We start from the raw sequence: 13317 nt of genomic DNA, 5'->3' as shown, positions 1-13317 counted from the left end.
TCATGTTCTTGCAGTCTGATCTCGAGAATAATGGGAATGGCAGTTTTTATTTTTAGACTAATCTCTTTAACCTTTCCAGTTTCTACTTCTTCTTTATTCAGAGTAAGTCTCCATCCCACTATTCTTGCTAAAGAAGGAATTCCATGTCCTGGAAGAACCTTCCTCACCCTAACTTAGATGTGTCAAAACATGTCTGAACACTAGAGTATGTGAGCATCCTTCGGTCACAGCTGGTTAACGCCAGTACATACAAGAATACTCAAATCAGTATTAGACCTGTAAGAAATAAAACATTTAGAACTAGCAAAGAAGAGGATATTTAAAAAAAAGAAATATAGTAACCAATATCTAATATCGAGTAGTGTATTTTTACTTATTTTGTTTGCAATAAACAACACAGATCTTATTAAGCCAATTAATGGAGCTTGTATTTATAGGTTTTTCCAATAAAATTCATGGTATATAGAAATGACCAGGCACTATCATTGTTCTGGTTGTCATTACCATTATACCCACCATCGCTGAAAACAAATAATTTATAGTTATTGACCTATACAGAAAAGGAAACAGTATCAAGAGAGGAAACTAATGAAATATTAAATTAAATCTTGTCAGTGGGCTCTCAGAGATAGTAAAGGAATTCTGTTTATACTTTTAAAAAAGACAATATATTTAACATCTTTTCTCATTTATTGTATCTGCTAGATCTATCACATGAGACGCCTGCCCCAACTCTTATTCTCAGCACCTAGAAAACATGATCTAGGTGCATTTATGCCCTTTCCTTTGTCTCTCTCTCTCTCTTTCTCAGTGTTTTAGAGGCTTTCTAGTATAGTTGTCTATAATTCCAGAATGATTTGAATTAGCTTTTTTTGAATTTCATTTTAGTGCATCTCAAGAGACTTCCATTGATCAGACACAGAGAATCTGTCTCTTAAATCAAAGACTAAGTAAAAGTCTGTGAGTGATTATGGGAATATGCTGTGTTTGCCCCAACATAGTTGCTGTCAGTATTACTTTTTTGTTGCCATATTGCATTAAATTTAACCTGCTGCACTGATAACCACTATCAGGTACTTCATGTAGGATAGACTCTAAAGACCCCATACCAACACCTATGAGGAGCTAACTAATGGAACTGTCCTCATATTATACTGCTGAGACAAGATTTTTTTTTTTTATAAATAAGATACTATTCATTTTATAAAGCACTTAATTTTTTTAAAATGGGGGAAACAGCAAATTCCTTTAATTGCAGAGGTTGAGAATGATTTGGGAGAGAGTGATGTGAAGTTCTTTTAATTTATTACAGTACTGGAAGACTTCTTCACCAAGAAGTGCCATTTGTTTAGCTTTAGTGGCTCTCATAGGTGTAAAACCTCTTGTTTCTGGGACTGTGACCCTCCCTTCCAATTCCACTCTTCATTGACACCTGAGTCCTCTCCACTTGGGTCTAGATTGCAAGGCCAGGGCAACCTAGATGGGGCTTTTCTCACTTGAATATGAAAGTGAGGATGAGGGGCATTTGGATGTCAGCCCAAGTCATGATCCCAGGGTCCTGGGATCAAGTCCCACATTGGACTCCCCACTCAGCGGGGAGTTTGGTTCTGCCTCTCACTCTGCCCCTCTCCTGCTCATGTGTGTGTGCACACATGCTCTCTTGTCCTTTCTCTCTCTTTCTCAAATAAGTAAATAAAGTCCTAAAAAAGAAAAAAAAGAAAGAAAGTGATGATTATTCTTATAAAGTGGTGGATTTAACTGAGTATACAAGAGGACACCGCTGGTGGAGCTGAGTCTTTGGCCACAGTTCAGTATCTGTGGTAGAAAAATGCCTCGTAGCCCCCCAGATTTAATAGGTGGAGTGACTGGCTGTTATACAGGGTTTTGGATCTAGAAAGTCGGAAAACTTAAAGCAAGTGTAATAGGTGGTGGTTTTCTTCTTCAGATTCTCTAGTCACAGTGGTGGTGTGCAGATCAACTGGGATAGAGTTGAAAAACATTAACAAAACAAGAAGACATGATTAAGAAATGAGCAAATAAAGAAACACCTGAAATCAACAATAAAATCAAAGAAGCAACAGATTTTTATCAAGCAGAACATTGTGATATCCAGTGAAATTGTGGGAGGTTGTTGGCTAGGGTTGCATCTTAAGGACATGAATGTTCTGTCATGGTGGATTCATCTGTGAAAAGAGAAATTGTGGTGACCTAGTGGTGTGTCAGCAATACAAGCCTCCAGATTCTCCAGGGTGAGCAGAAGCAAGCCAGACAAAAACAAGCTCAAAACTCGGTGTTTTGCCTTTTGAAGCTTGGCACACTAGTATCTGCTATCAAGCAACCTACATGGTATGGTTATAATAGTATTCCTGAGCAAAACATGGCTTTCATCATTTAAAAAAAAAAAATTGCTTCTGTTTAGAAACTAGTCTCTAAAACAGCATCACTGGATGTAAAGATGTGGAAAGATAGAAAGTCTTTTGGTTTATTCCCTAATGAAATATTACCTTCTTTTTTATTTTTTATTTTATTTTTTTAAGAGAGGGACAGAGAGAGTGAGAGATTGCCTGCAGGGAGGGGGAGATGGAGAGGGAGAATCTTAAGCAGGCTCCACATCTAGCATGGAGCCCGACATAGGGCTCGATCTCATGACCCAGAGATCATGACATGAGCTGAAATCGAGAGTCAGAGGCTTAAACAACTGAGCCATTCAGGTTCCCTTACCCTCTTTTATTTAAAGATGTTCTTCATTGCGCTTCATAGAATAGTGCTAATAATTAAAAATTTGCATTATAGTTTCAATATTAGAGCTGACACACTTTTAACAAAATATTTGCAATAAAATGAACAAATATAATGTTTTTTTTTTCCTGGAGATCTTCAAAATTATAGAATTATCAAAGATATTAAATAGAGTCTACTGATGTAAAATAATAGTAATTGGGAAAAATTACTGCCATTCAAACTTCTCCAAGTGAATGTATCCAATGAATATAGTTTTAAAATTTATTGTGTACGTCATGACAGAGTTGGTCTTCATGATATGATTAGTCCAGAATGTACCTCCCAAATCTTGGCATTCTATCTCTCACAAGACCAGAATGTTGTATTGCCTTTTGTGGTCTCTGCTTCTCAGCATAGAAAACATCTGCAAGTACAGGCTAGATGGCTATACTTTTAATCATCTTACTTTTTAATTTATTTTTTAACTATAATTGATATATAATACTATGTTAGTTTCAGGTGTACAACATAATCATTCAACAATCCTATACATTACTCAATGCATACCACATTAAGGGCAGTCATCATCTGTCACCATACAACATTTTTACATTATTACTAAATATATGTCCTATGCCTTACTTTTTATCTCCATGACTTATGTATAACTGGTAAGTTTGTACTTCTTAATCCCCTTCAACTCTTTCATCCATCCCCCCACCAATCTCCTCTCTGGCAACCACCAATTTGTTCTCTTTATTTAAGAGTCTGTTTTTTGCTTGCTTATTTGTTTGTTTTGTTTTTTTGATTCCACAGATAAGTGAAGTCCTATGGTGTTTGTCTTTTTCTGTCTGATTTGTTTCACTTAGCATAATACCTTCTAGATTTATCCATGCTGTTGCAAATGGCAAAATCTCATTTTTCTAAATGGCCGAGTAACATTCCAATGTGGTGTGTATGTATGTGTGTGTGTGCATGTGTATCTCACATTTCTTTTATCCGTTCATCTATCAATGGATAGTGGGTTGCTTCTATCTGTTAGCTATTGTCAATAATGCTATAGTAAACATAACGGTTCATATATCTTTTCAAATTGGTGTGTTCATTTTCTTAGGGTTATATACCTAGTAGTGGAGTAGAATTCTAATTTTTAATTTTTTGAGGGACCTCTGTACTGTTTTTCACAGTTGTTGCACCAATTTGCGCTTTTACCAGCAGTGCACAAGTGCTACATCTTTACCAACACTTGTTATCTCTTGTCTCTGTAATATTAGCCACATGAAAAAGTGCTCCACATCACTCAGCATCAGGGAAATACAAATCAAAACCACAGTGAGATACCACCTCACACCAGTCAGAATGGCTAAAATTAACAAGTCAGGAAATGGTAGATAATTGGAGAGGATGCAGAGAAAGAGAAATCCTCCTACACTGTTGGTAGGAATGCAAGCTGGTGCAACCACTCTGGAAAACAGCATGGAAGTTCCTTAAAAAGTTGAAAATAGAGCTACCCTACAACCCAGCAAATGCACTACTGGGTATTTGCCCTAAAGATACAAATGTAGTGATCCGAAGGGGCACGTGCACCTGAACGTTTATAGCAGCGATGTTCACAATAACCAAACTATGAAAAGAACCTAGATGTCCACCAACAGATGAGTGGATACAGAAGATGTCACACACACACACACACACACACACACACACACACACACACACACTGAAATACTATGCAGCCATCAAAAAAACCCCAAAATCTTGCCATTTGCAATGACATGGATGGAACTAGACAGTATTATGCTAAGTGAAATAAGTCAATCAGAGAAAGGCAATTATCATATGATCTCTCTGATATGAAGAATGTGAGAGGCAAGGTGGGTGGTTGTGGGGCAAGGGAGGGAAAAAATGAAACAAGATGGGATCAGGGAGGGAGACAAATCATAAAACTCTTAATCTCAGGAAACAAACTGTGTGTTGCTGGGGGGTGGGGGGGTGATGGGATAGGATGGTTGAGTTATGGACATTGGGGAGGATATGAACTATGGTGAGTGCTGTGAATTGTGTAAGACATGATTCACAGACCTGTACCCCTGAAACAAATAATATATTATATGTTAATTTAAAAAATACTAGTTATTCTGACAAGTGTGAGGTGATATCTTGTTGTGGTTCTGTTTTGCATTTCTCTGATGATGAGTGATATTGAACATCTTTTCTTGTGTCTGTTGGTCATGTGTATGTCTTTGGAAAAATGTCTACTCAGGTTCTCTGATTATTTTTAATTGGATTGTTTATTTTTTGGTGTTCAGTTGTGTAAGCTCTTTATGTATTCTGAATATTAACCCCTTATCAGCTATATATTTTACAGATATCTTCTCTTATTCAGTGGGTTGCCTATTTGTTTTGTTAATGGTTTCCTTTGCTGCACAGACGCTTTTTATTTTGATGTAATCCCAATAGTTTATGTTTGCTTTTGTTTCCCTTTTCTGAAGAGACATATCCATAAATATGTTGCTAAGGTCCAAGCATAAGAGATTACTGCCTATGTTTTCTTTGAGGAGTTTTATGGTTTTAGGCCTCACATTTAGGTCTTTAATCCTTTTGAGTTTACTTTTGTTGTGGTGCAAAAAAGTGGCCAGTTTCATTCTTCTGTAGGTGTCCGTCCAGTTGTTTCAACACCATATATTGAAAAGACTGTATCTCATTCTTTGTCATAGATTAACTGACCATGTAGGTGTGGGTTTATTTCTGGACTGTCTATCCTGTTCTGTTGATTTATGTATTTATTTTTGGTGCCAGTACCATACTATTTTGTTTACTATAGCTTTATAGTATATCTTGAAATCTGAGAAGGTGGCTTTGCTTTTAATCCATTGTAAACTACAGTTTATTCTTAAAGAAGAATCTTTTAAAAGAACTGCTTTTTTTGTTTTAAGTGGTTAGTAATGAACTCAATGTAGACAACTGAATTCTACAGTTATTTTTAAACAATTGCATAATGATTTCCTCAACTGAGGAATGCCTAATTTTAGTTTTTCTGTTCTTATTCATGTTACTAACAATGTTTCCTAAATTATAAGCCTGAAATCAATCATACTTGTATGTGTGTGTGTTAATAAGTGTAATCATTCCTAGGTCTATCATATGCCCTAATGTATACATATATTTTGAGATACTGAATTTATGGAAAATACATGTGCTTTTATTAACTGCTATTAATGCATTTGTATATGTGAAGACACTTAAAAATTCATGTAGAAAAAAAGCATATCAAACACCTCACAGATTAGGTTGTACAAATATTGAGGGCATTCATGATTATTCATGAAAACCAATCCTATGCAAAACAAGAATAGTAATAGGAAGTCAGTTTTAAATCAGCCTTTAATAAGAAAAAGGTAAGAGCATAAGGGGGGTACCTAATAGATATCAAGGACATAATTTGACAGATTAAAGCAATTGTACTAATTAAAGATATAATGCCACACTAGCAATTCAGAAATTTTAACAATTAAGGTCAAAGTTACTATGATTATTTTGTAGTGCCAGCCTGGGAATACACTAAGCAGTATATCCCCACTTCCTTGAGGATAAATGTCACCAGACTAGATAGTTAAATATATTGATTATCAGGCATCTGCTCCAAGAGGCCCTCATTCAGTAGGTTCTGTTGAGACATAATTATCTGCAGTTTACAAAGCACCCCATGAGACTTATCAGGCAAGCTTGAAAATCACCAAAGCTAGAAGGCCCACGACCTTGGTGTACTCTGAGTCTTAAAATCGTCCTCATTTATTCCTAGTTTGTAAAGCCGGTTACAGTTGTTCCATTACTTAAACTATTTTATCAGCACTTGATCACCTGCTCTATTCGTGACTGACAGCTTTGTGAAATATTTGTTATGTATGCCATATATTCTTTACTTGGATTTAGGAACACACATGCATTCTCAAACTTAATGTGCATAACAACCACTTGGGCAAATGATTAAAATCCACATTCATGCTCTGCCATATGCATTCTAATTCATTTGATCTCCGGTGGGACCTGGGAATTCACATTTGAAGTAAGCACTCCTGCAGATTCTGATTTAAGTGTTGTAAGGATGGCATATTGAGAAATCCCACTGCAGGCAACTTATAAAATCATGGTAAGTTCTGGGAACTGCATCATACTAGAATTCCCACCTGAAGGTAGGCAAACATTATAGAATTTTCTCTGAATTGGAGGTTCCTATTAGTGGCCAAGTTACTACCTGAATTTACTATAAATGATGTACTTGAGTGTCATAAGGCACTATCTTTATTAGTTGGAATTATTTTGAGATTTAGTCTATTTAAAAAAAAAGCTCTAGGAAAGAACAGGTAGGTGATTAATTAAAATAAAATTTGTAATTTTTGTGACTTAGGCGAGCTTTTTTTTTAATGTTCAAGCTAAAAAGATAAAGTCTGCAGCTGCAGTTATACTCTTTACCTATGTATCAGAAACTCCACAAAGAGACTGCGATTGTGTCCTTACAGGAAATCCTGGAGTTTTGGAATTCACACTTTTAGCAGGTAAAATACAACTTCTATTATTATGTAAAACAAGATAGGGATTTTAAGTTTATTTGAGAATTTAAATGTCTCTGATCGTTTTTTTGCAATGTTAAGTACATGTTTTAAGACAGTTGAAATACTATGCTTTTCACTAATGATTCAAGTAAAATTTTGCATCAATGTGTTATAATATTTCTCAATCTCATTAAATATTTGCAGGATACTATTTTGGAACCATCTATCTTAGTTGTCATGATCCTGACATTTTAACATGAATACATTTTAGCTGGTCAGATTTGCATTTTGATGTATTTTAAGTGTTTAATCTCAGATATCAAGGTTGATCAAAATTTGAACATATCTGATTTGCAGAAGAATGAACCTGTCAGTTTTACAGTGTTTAAAATAATGAACAAATAAATATATTAACCATATAAACTATGGATTTCTTTATTTGTATATTAGTATTATAAATTAGGTAAAATTTGTCAATGTGATCAATTTCATGTTTTTTAATTTCAAAAAATATAATCCAATGTATTGAAGAATAATAACACTGGCTTTTTCATAGAATTATTACTATAATGCAATCAACAAAGTATATTAACAATTTGGATGAACAGTGCTTCGTGTGTGTGATATACACGTATGCATACATGCACTTGTACATATATAGTTTTAATTATAGTATCAATGTTTTAAATAGAATTTAATTTGTCTGAACAATTTTTGATTTCTGTTTTGGTCAGTGAGCATTATTAATTCCACTATGTCACTGATCATCTACATCTGATTTCCTAAATAATTATTTTAAACAGAAATCATATTTCCCTTTTTCCAGGTTGGTTTTCCTCATCAGTATCACATGTCAAACAACATCTTGGTGAAGAAAAAGAGAAAGACTCAACAGTCTAATTTTAAATTTAGAGGGATGTCGTTATATCTTCATCCTTGACCTCAAAAGGGCAGACATTTTAAAGCAAGCATTTTAAAATTTGGGCTTTTTATTTGATTAAAAGTAGTAAGTAAGGGAATCAAGAACTTTATATTTGCTTACCTGAAAACATCAAACTTGATACAATTTTTCAGAAAGTATTATTATCCTGATTTACTTTCATATGTCATTGCTACAGTGCTTCCTTTTTTTTTTTTCAAGAAAAGAAAGTAACCTTTCTTTTGTGAAATTATCTTTATTTTATTTTATAAGTAATTGTTTTTAGTAGCAAAGAATTAATACATTTATAAGAATGTTTTAAAAACAGAAGATCACAATTTGTGGAAACTTAAAGACAAATGATTCTATTCATTTTTAAATATAAAATTGAAAAGTAATATTTCTTATAATTATTAAAGTGTGGTATGAACAGTATTTGAAAAGAGTCATAGATCTGTGTTCCATCTAGTATTACAGGATGTAACTGATAGCTATGGTTTCCGTTCTAAGAAATCATTTTAAATCCTTATTTGCCCAGGGGATTAGTTAAACAAATGTCCCTAACCGATTTAAATTTGTCATCTCAATTGACGACAGGTCTCAAGAAAGTGAATTGGTGGACCCTGAAACATGGGGACGCACTTTGTGGCTGTCCTATTCTTGGAAGCTAAAAGGTAATTACAAATCACAGAAGTGGCAGTGGCTCAAAGGGGTCAGGTTAGAAAGACAAGGAGAAAAATTATGGTCTAATTAAAAAAAAAAAAGGATGTGTGTTTAAACCCAATTGAGTTATTTAATGAGTAGATTTAGAGGAAGGATGGTACCCTGTCATACCACTTTGGCATACTGAATAGCTCAAGGGGAAAACGTTGCAAGGAAGCTTTAATTAATTTCCTTCATCTAATCCTCTGTTAACACTGAACAAGCCTCTGTCACATGCATCATATGAATTCCAAGGACAAAGCAAAAACCATTTAAAAGTAGTCATATCCCAATAAGGTTATTAAGAGACCATTTCTAGGTTCTTCATTAAAGTTAATGCACTTAACACTAATGCCATTAAAAAAAAACATATTACAGTCTGGCAGTTTCACAAAATATTGATTGCTTTCGTGTGCCCTTATATACTAACTTAATATATTTTTAAGTAACTTGGTGAGAAAAAAGTTCAGGTTATTTAGTTCCAGCTTGTTGTGAAAGATTGAAACTGCTGTAACAGCTTCAAATAGCAATAGCTCAAGCCTTTGGGTCTATCAGTTTCTGTATCTAAAATTGAGGGCCAGCCTTATAGCTCTTGTGTTTTATCTAGAGCTTTTCTCTCTCAGGGTCACACAAAGGGGTAGGAGATTAATGAGGTGACACATTAAAAAGTTTTATGAGTGATAAATATTATCCCTATTTTTCTGCAGGAAGAAATGGAGTCATATGTAGGTTAAGTAACCATTAAAACGGTTAGTCTTTAAAAGGATCCATTTATGCTGCATTTAACTGCATTCCAAGCACTTATTCCCTGCTACTACTCTTAACTGTCACTTGGAATGCCAAAGGTGGGGTGAGGGTAGATATCATGTATAAAAATATGCAAATTTTGAATCACTCAAACTGTCTTTTCAAATGTAGATCAATATATCAAGTTTAATGCTAAAAGAAGAGGTTTTTTGCTTACTCTTTGCCAAAAAGCTTCTAATTTTACTGACATTTTCTTTAATGTAATTGGAGGTGAGTGTGGTGGAGAAAAAGAGGTAGATTTGCATATAACTCTTCAGTAAACTTACTTTCCTCAACCTCTAATAGACTTTCGACTGAAAAGATGGTGCAGAAATAGTGTTTGTAGAAGCGAGAGTGCTTCCCCTTCAATAGCCATAGGCCAGGTTTGAAGGGAATGACAACATCTCTATCTTAAAAGGAATTTTTTTTTTCCTGGTCAAAATGCAGCTTAATTCAGCACCAGAACTATAATCGCTCGTTCTGTTAGGTACAACATTTTCAGCATAACAGTGATAAAGTATCATTTTAACAATGAATTCTCCATTAAGTTTTTGAAGAATGTATTTTCAGCATCGTGGGTAGAATGGAGAGTATCTTACAGTGAACTGGGAAGAGACATAGGAAAGTTAAAACAAAGTGAAGTAAAATAAATACGAAGGCATATTTTACATGACATAAAATTTGATTAATAATTTTATAGTGTTAAACATAGCAAAACATGCTAAATACAATAAAAACTAATATAAGTGGCTAAAGAGAATTTTTTTGTGGATTTATTCATCTGTAGAAGTAAAGTCTAAGATAGAGAACATGGAAATAACTTTTTTAACTTCCATACAAAATGTTAAGAACCCACTGATACCAGAAAAGTTATTTGTTTTTAGACCTCCAATGTGAGTGGTAGTAGTTGTTTCAATGTCCCTAAATCATGGGAACACACTCAAACTTCCCACATTTTCCAGAATCTGACTGAAACAAATTTATGTCTTGAACATCTGATGAGTTTCTTCGTTCTAGGCAGAGCCAAAATGTGCCATGACTATACCACAGGGAAGTATAACACAATGTAGGGTCAGGTATATTAGGAAGAAAGAAGATGTTCCAAGTTCCAAACCAAGTTCTAGAGCTAGTTAAGCTTGAAGAGTTTAGAGGGTACCTAAAAATGAAAATTCAACATGAATAGAATATAATGGGAGAGGAAGAGAATGCTATGGAATGAGCTTAAAGGGTAGAAAAATCATATCGAGAAAAACAAAGCATTCTTAGTATTGGATTTTATTATAGAGAGAGAGATTAGTTATCAGACAGATGGAGTTTGAAGTTTTCCTTGACCATTTACAAGTAGGTTTCCTAATCAAATGGTTTTATTTGTTTCTTTACCTATAAAAGAGGGAATATAATGGCACTTCTTGGCACAGAAGATTATTGTAGAAATTCAATGAGATATTATATGTAAATCACTTAGCAGAAGTTGACAGTTTCATACATGTTCAGAAATGTTAATTGGTATTACTTCAGAATCTCAGCAGAAACAAAACAAAATCTCTCAAGCTAGTCTTTCTGATGGGTAGAAAATAGTGTGAATTTGCCTTTGCCCTGACATCTAATGAGGTTAAGAACTTTCTCATATATGTATTTTTTATGTGGATATCTTTGTCTTTAAAAGGCTTATTCAAGACTTTTATTCATTTTCTCCAGGATATCTGATTTTGACTAATTCCTGACTAATTTCTTGAATTTCTTAATACATTTTCATATGTATCTTATAAATATATGTATTGGAAATATATTTTCCATGTTGAGGCTTTTCTTTTAAGGTTCTCAGTGGTATCTTTTGATAAGTAGAAAGTCTTTCTTTTATGTACACTTGTATTTCTTTTTTGATCTATGGTTAATGGTTTCTGAGTTTAAGAAATCTTTCACACTCACTAGAATTACTAAAATGAGAAGACAAACAATAGCATTTTTGGCAACTATATGGACCAACTGAGCATAGTGTTAACTAACCCAATTAACCCAATTCCACTCTTGGACAAGTAGGCCTATATATAGAAATACCTATATTTATACCTACTTGAAAACATTCACAAAAATATTGGTATCAACATTGCATATAATAACAACAATAACAAAAAAAACTCAAATGCCCATCAACAATAAAGAGATACACAAATTGATTTAGAGTCACACAATAGAACGATAAGGAATGAACTAGGTCTACACACAATTGTTCAAAGTCTAAAAATGATTTTTCCCTTCTTTCTGATAAATTTATCATTAATATTATTATTAGTATTATTTTGCCTTGAGGACTCTAAGACTCTATTCAAGAAGCTCAGTAGTTTCATGTTGGATATATCTTGGTGCTGATTATTTTTACATTAACTCTGCAGCTTCGGATATTTCCTTATTTCAGTAGTTCTTATATTTTTCTTTGAAGTGTTTCTATTTTTCATTTGTTATTCTTTTTTCTTCAGCAATAGATGTTATGCATGTTAGCTCTCTTTTTGTGCTGTAGCAATCATTTATTTCCTAATAATACATAATCTTTATTTCCCTTCTCCCTTTGTTAGTGTTTTCCTCAAGTTATTCCTCTGCTGCAGTCCATTTTTTTTGCAGCTTCCAAATTACAGTTTACTGACTATTTTTTCCTTCCTCTTTTTTTTTTTCATTCCTGACTGTAGTAAGAACATTTTTATAGGCTCTATTGTCTGATCACTTCTTAAATATATCATATCTCTTATTAGGTTAGGTCTTTCAAAGAAAACTGTTTTCTTTAATCTCTTTTATAGCATTAAAATGGATAAGTATTAGATTATTCTAATTTCTGATTCAATATTACTAGTGTGCATTTGTTTCTGTATTTGGGGGAGATCTATTCTTTTTGTTATTTTGGTTTTTTTAAATTATATTTTATAAATACCTATGACCATGCCTTCTAATAATTGTCAGAGTGCTCTTTTTTCTAGAATAGCTATTTGCTAATAATTTTTATGTAAAAGGTTTAAGAAGGAAGGTTGGCACAAAACAGATTCTTAACTATAGAGAAGAAACTGATGGCTATCAGAGGGGAGGTGGGTGGAAGGGATGGATGAAATAGGTGATGGGGATTAAGGATGCACTTGTGATGAGTACCAAGTGTTATATGGAAGTGTTGAATCACTATATTGTACATCTGAAGCTAGTATTACACTGTGTGCTAACTAACTGGAATTTAAATAAAAACTTAAAAAAAAGTCAGGTTGGGAAACAGACCTTTTGGACTCAAGGGATATTTTCACACAGTACTTTCCCACCACCTCAGCCCTGGAAGTATACCGCTACTCCACCTTTTTTTTTTTTTTTAACTTCTATGCTTTTCACTAAACTGGTACGTTTTAAAGTGCCTTGTTTTCATTTTCATTTGTTTGTTTCCTTGTTTGTTTATTGGTAATGTTTTTCTTTATTTTTTTCAGTTGCTTATGTATTTGGAGAGCAGTAATGATTAATGATACAATTAGGTGTGTTGAGACAAATTAAAATGCCTTATTTTCACTAATCCAGTGAACTTTATTTCAGACTAGAGGGCATTTACTAAAAGCTTGATGTAAGAGAATAACACAAGATTTGCATTTTAAGAATATCTGACTTGAGTCA

General features: G+C 33.7%; 1 long non-coding RNA gene across 1 annotated transcript in view; it reads right to left on the bottom strand.

Annotated features, from left to right (window-relative positions):
* Positions 1–210: 210 nt before the first annotated feature.
* The window catches only part of LOC125100590 (uncharacterized), a 48327-nt gene continuing 35220 nt past the window's right edge, over positions 211–13317 (bottom strand). Inside the window, exon 3 of the long non-coding RNA XR_007127604.1 lies at positions 211–276. This is a non-coding gene — a long non-coding RNA (uncharacterized LOC125100590). The remainder of the gene's footprint in view (positions 277–13317) is intronic.

The sequence above is a fragment of the Lutra lutra genome, chromosome 5, assembly GCF_902655055.1.
Source record: "Lutra lutra chromosome 5, mLutLut1.2, whole genome shotgun sequence".
NCBI classification, from domain to species: domain Eukaryota; kingdom Metazoa; phylum Chordata; class Mammalia; order Carnivora; family Mustelidae; genus Lutra; species Lutra lutra.
Note: the sequence above shows the minus strand (reverse complement) of the source record. Positions and strands in the feature narration are given on the sequence as shown.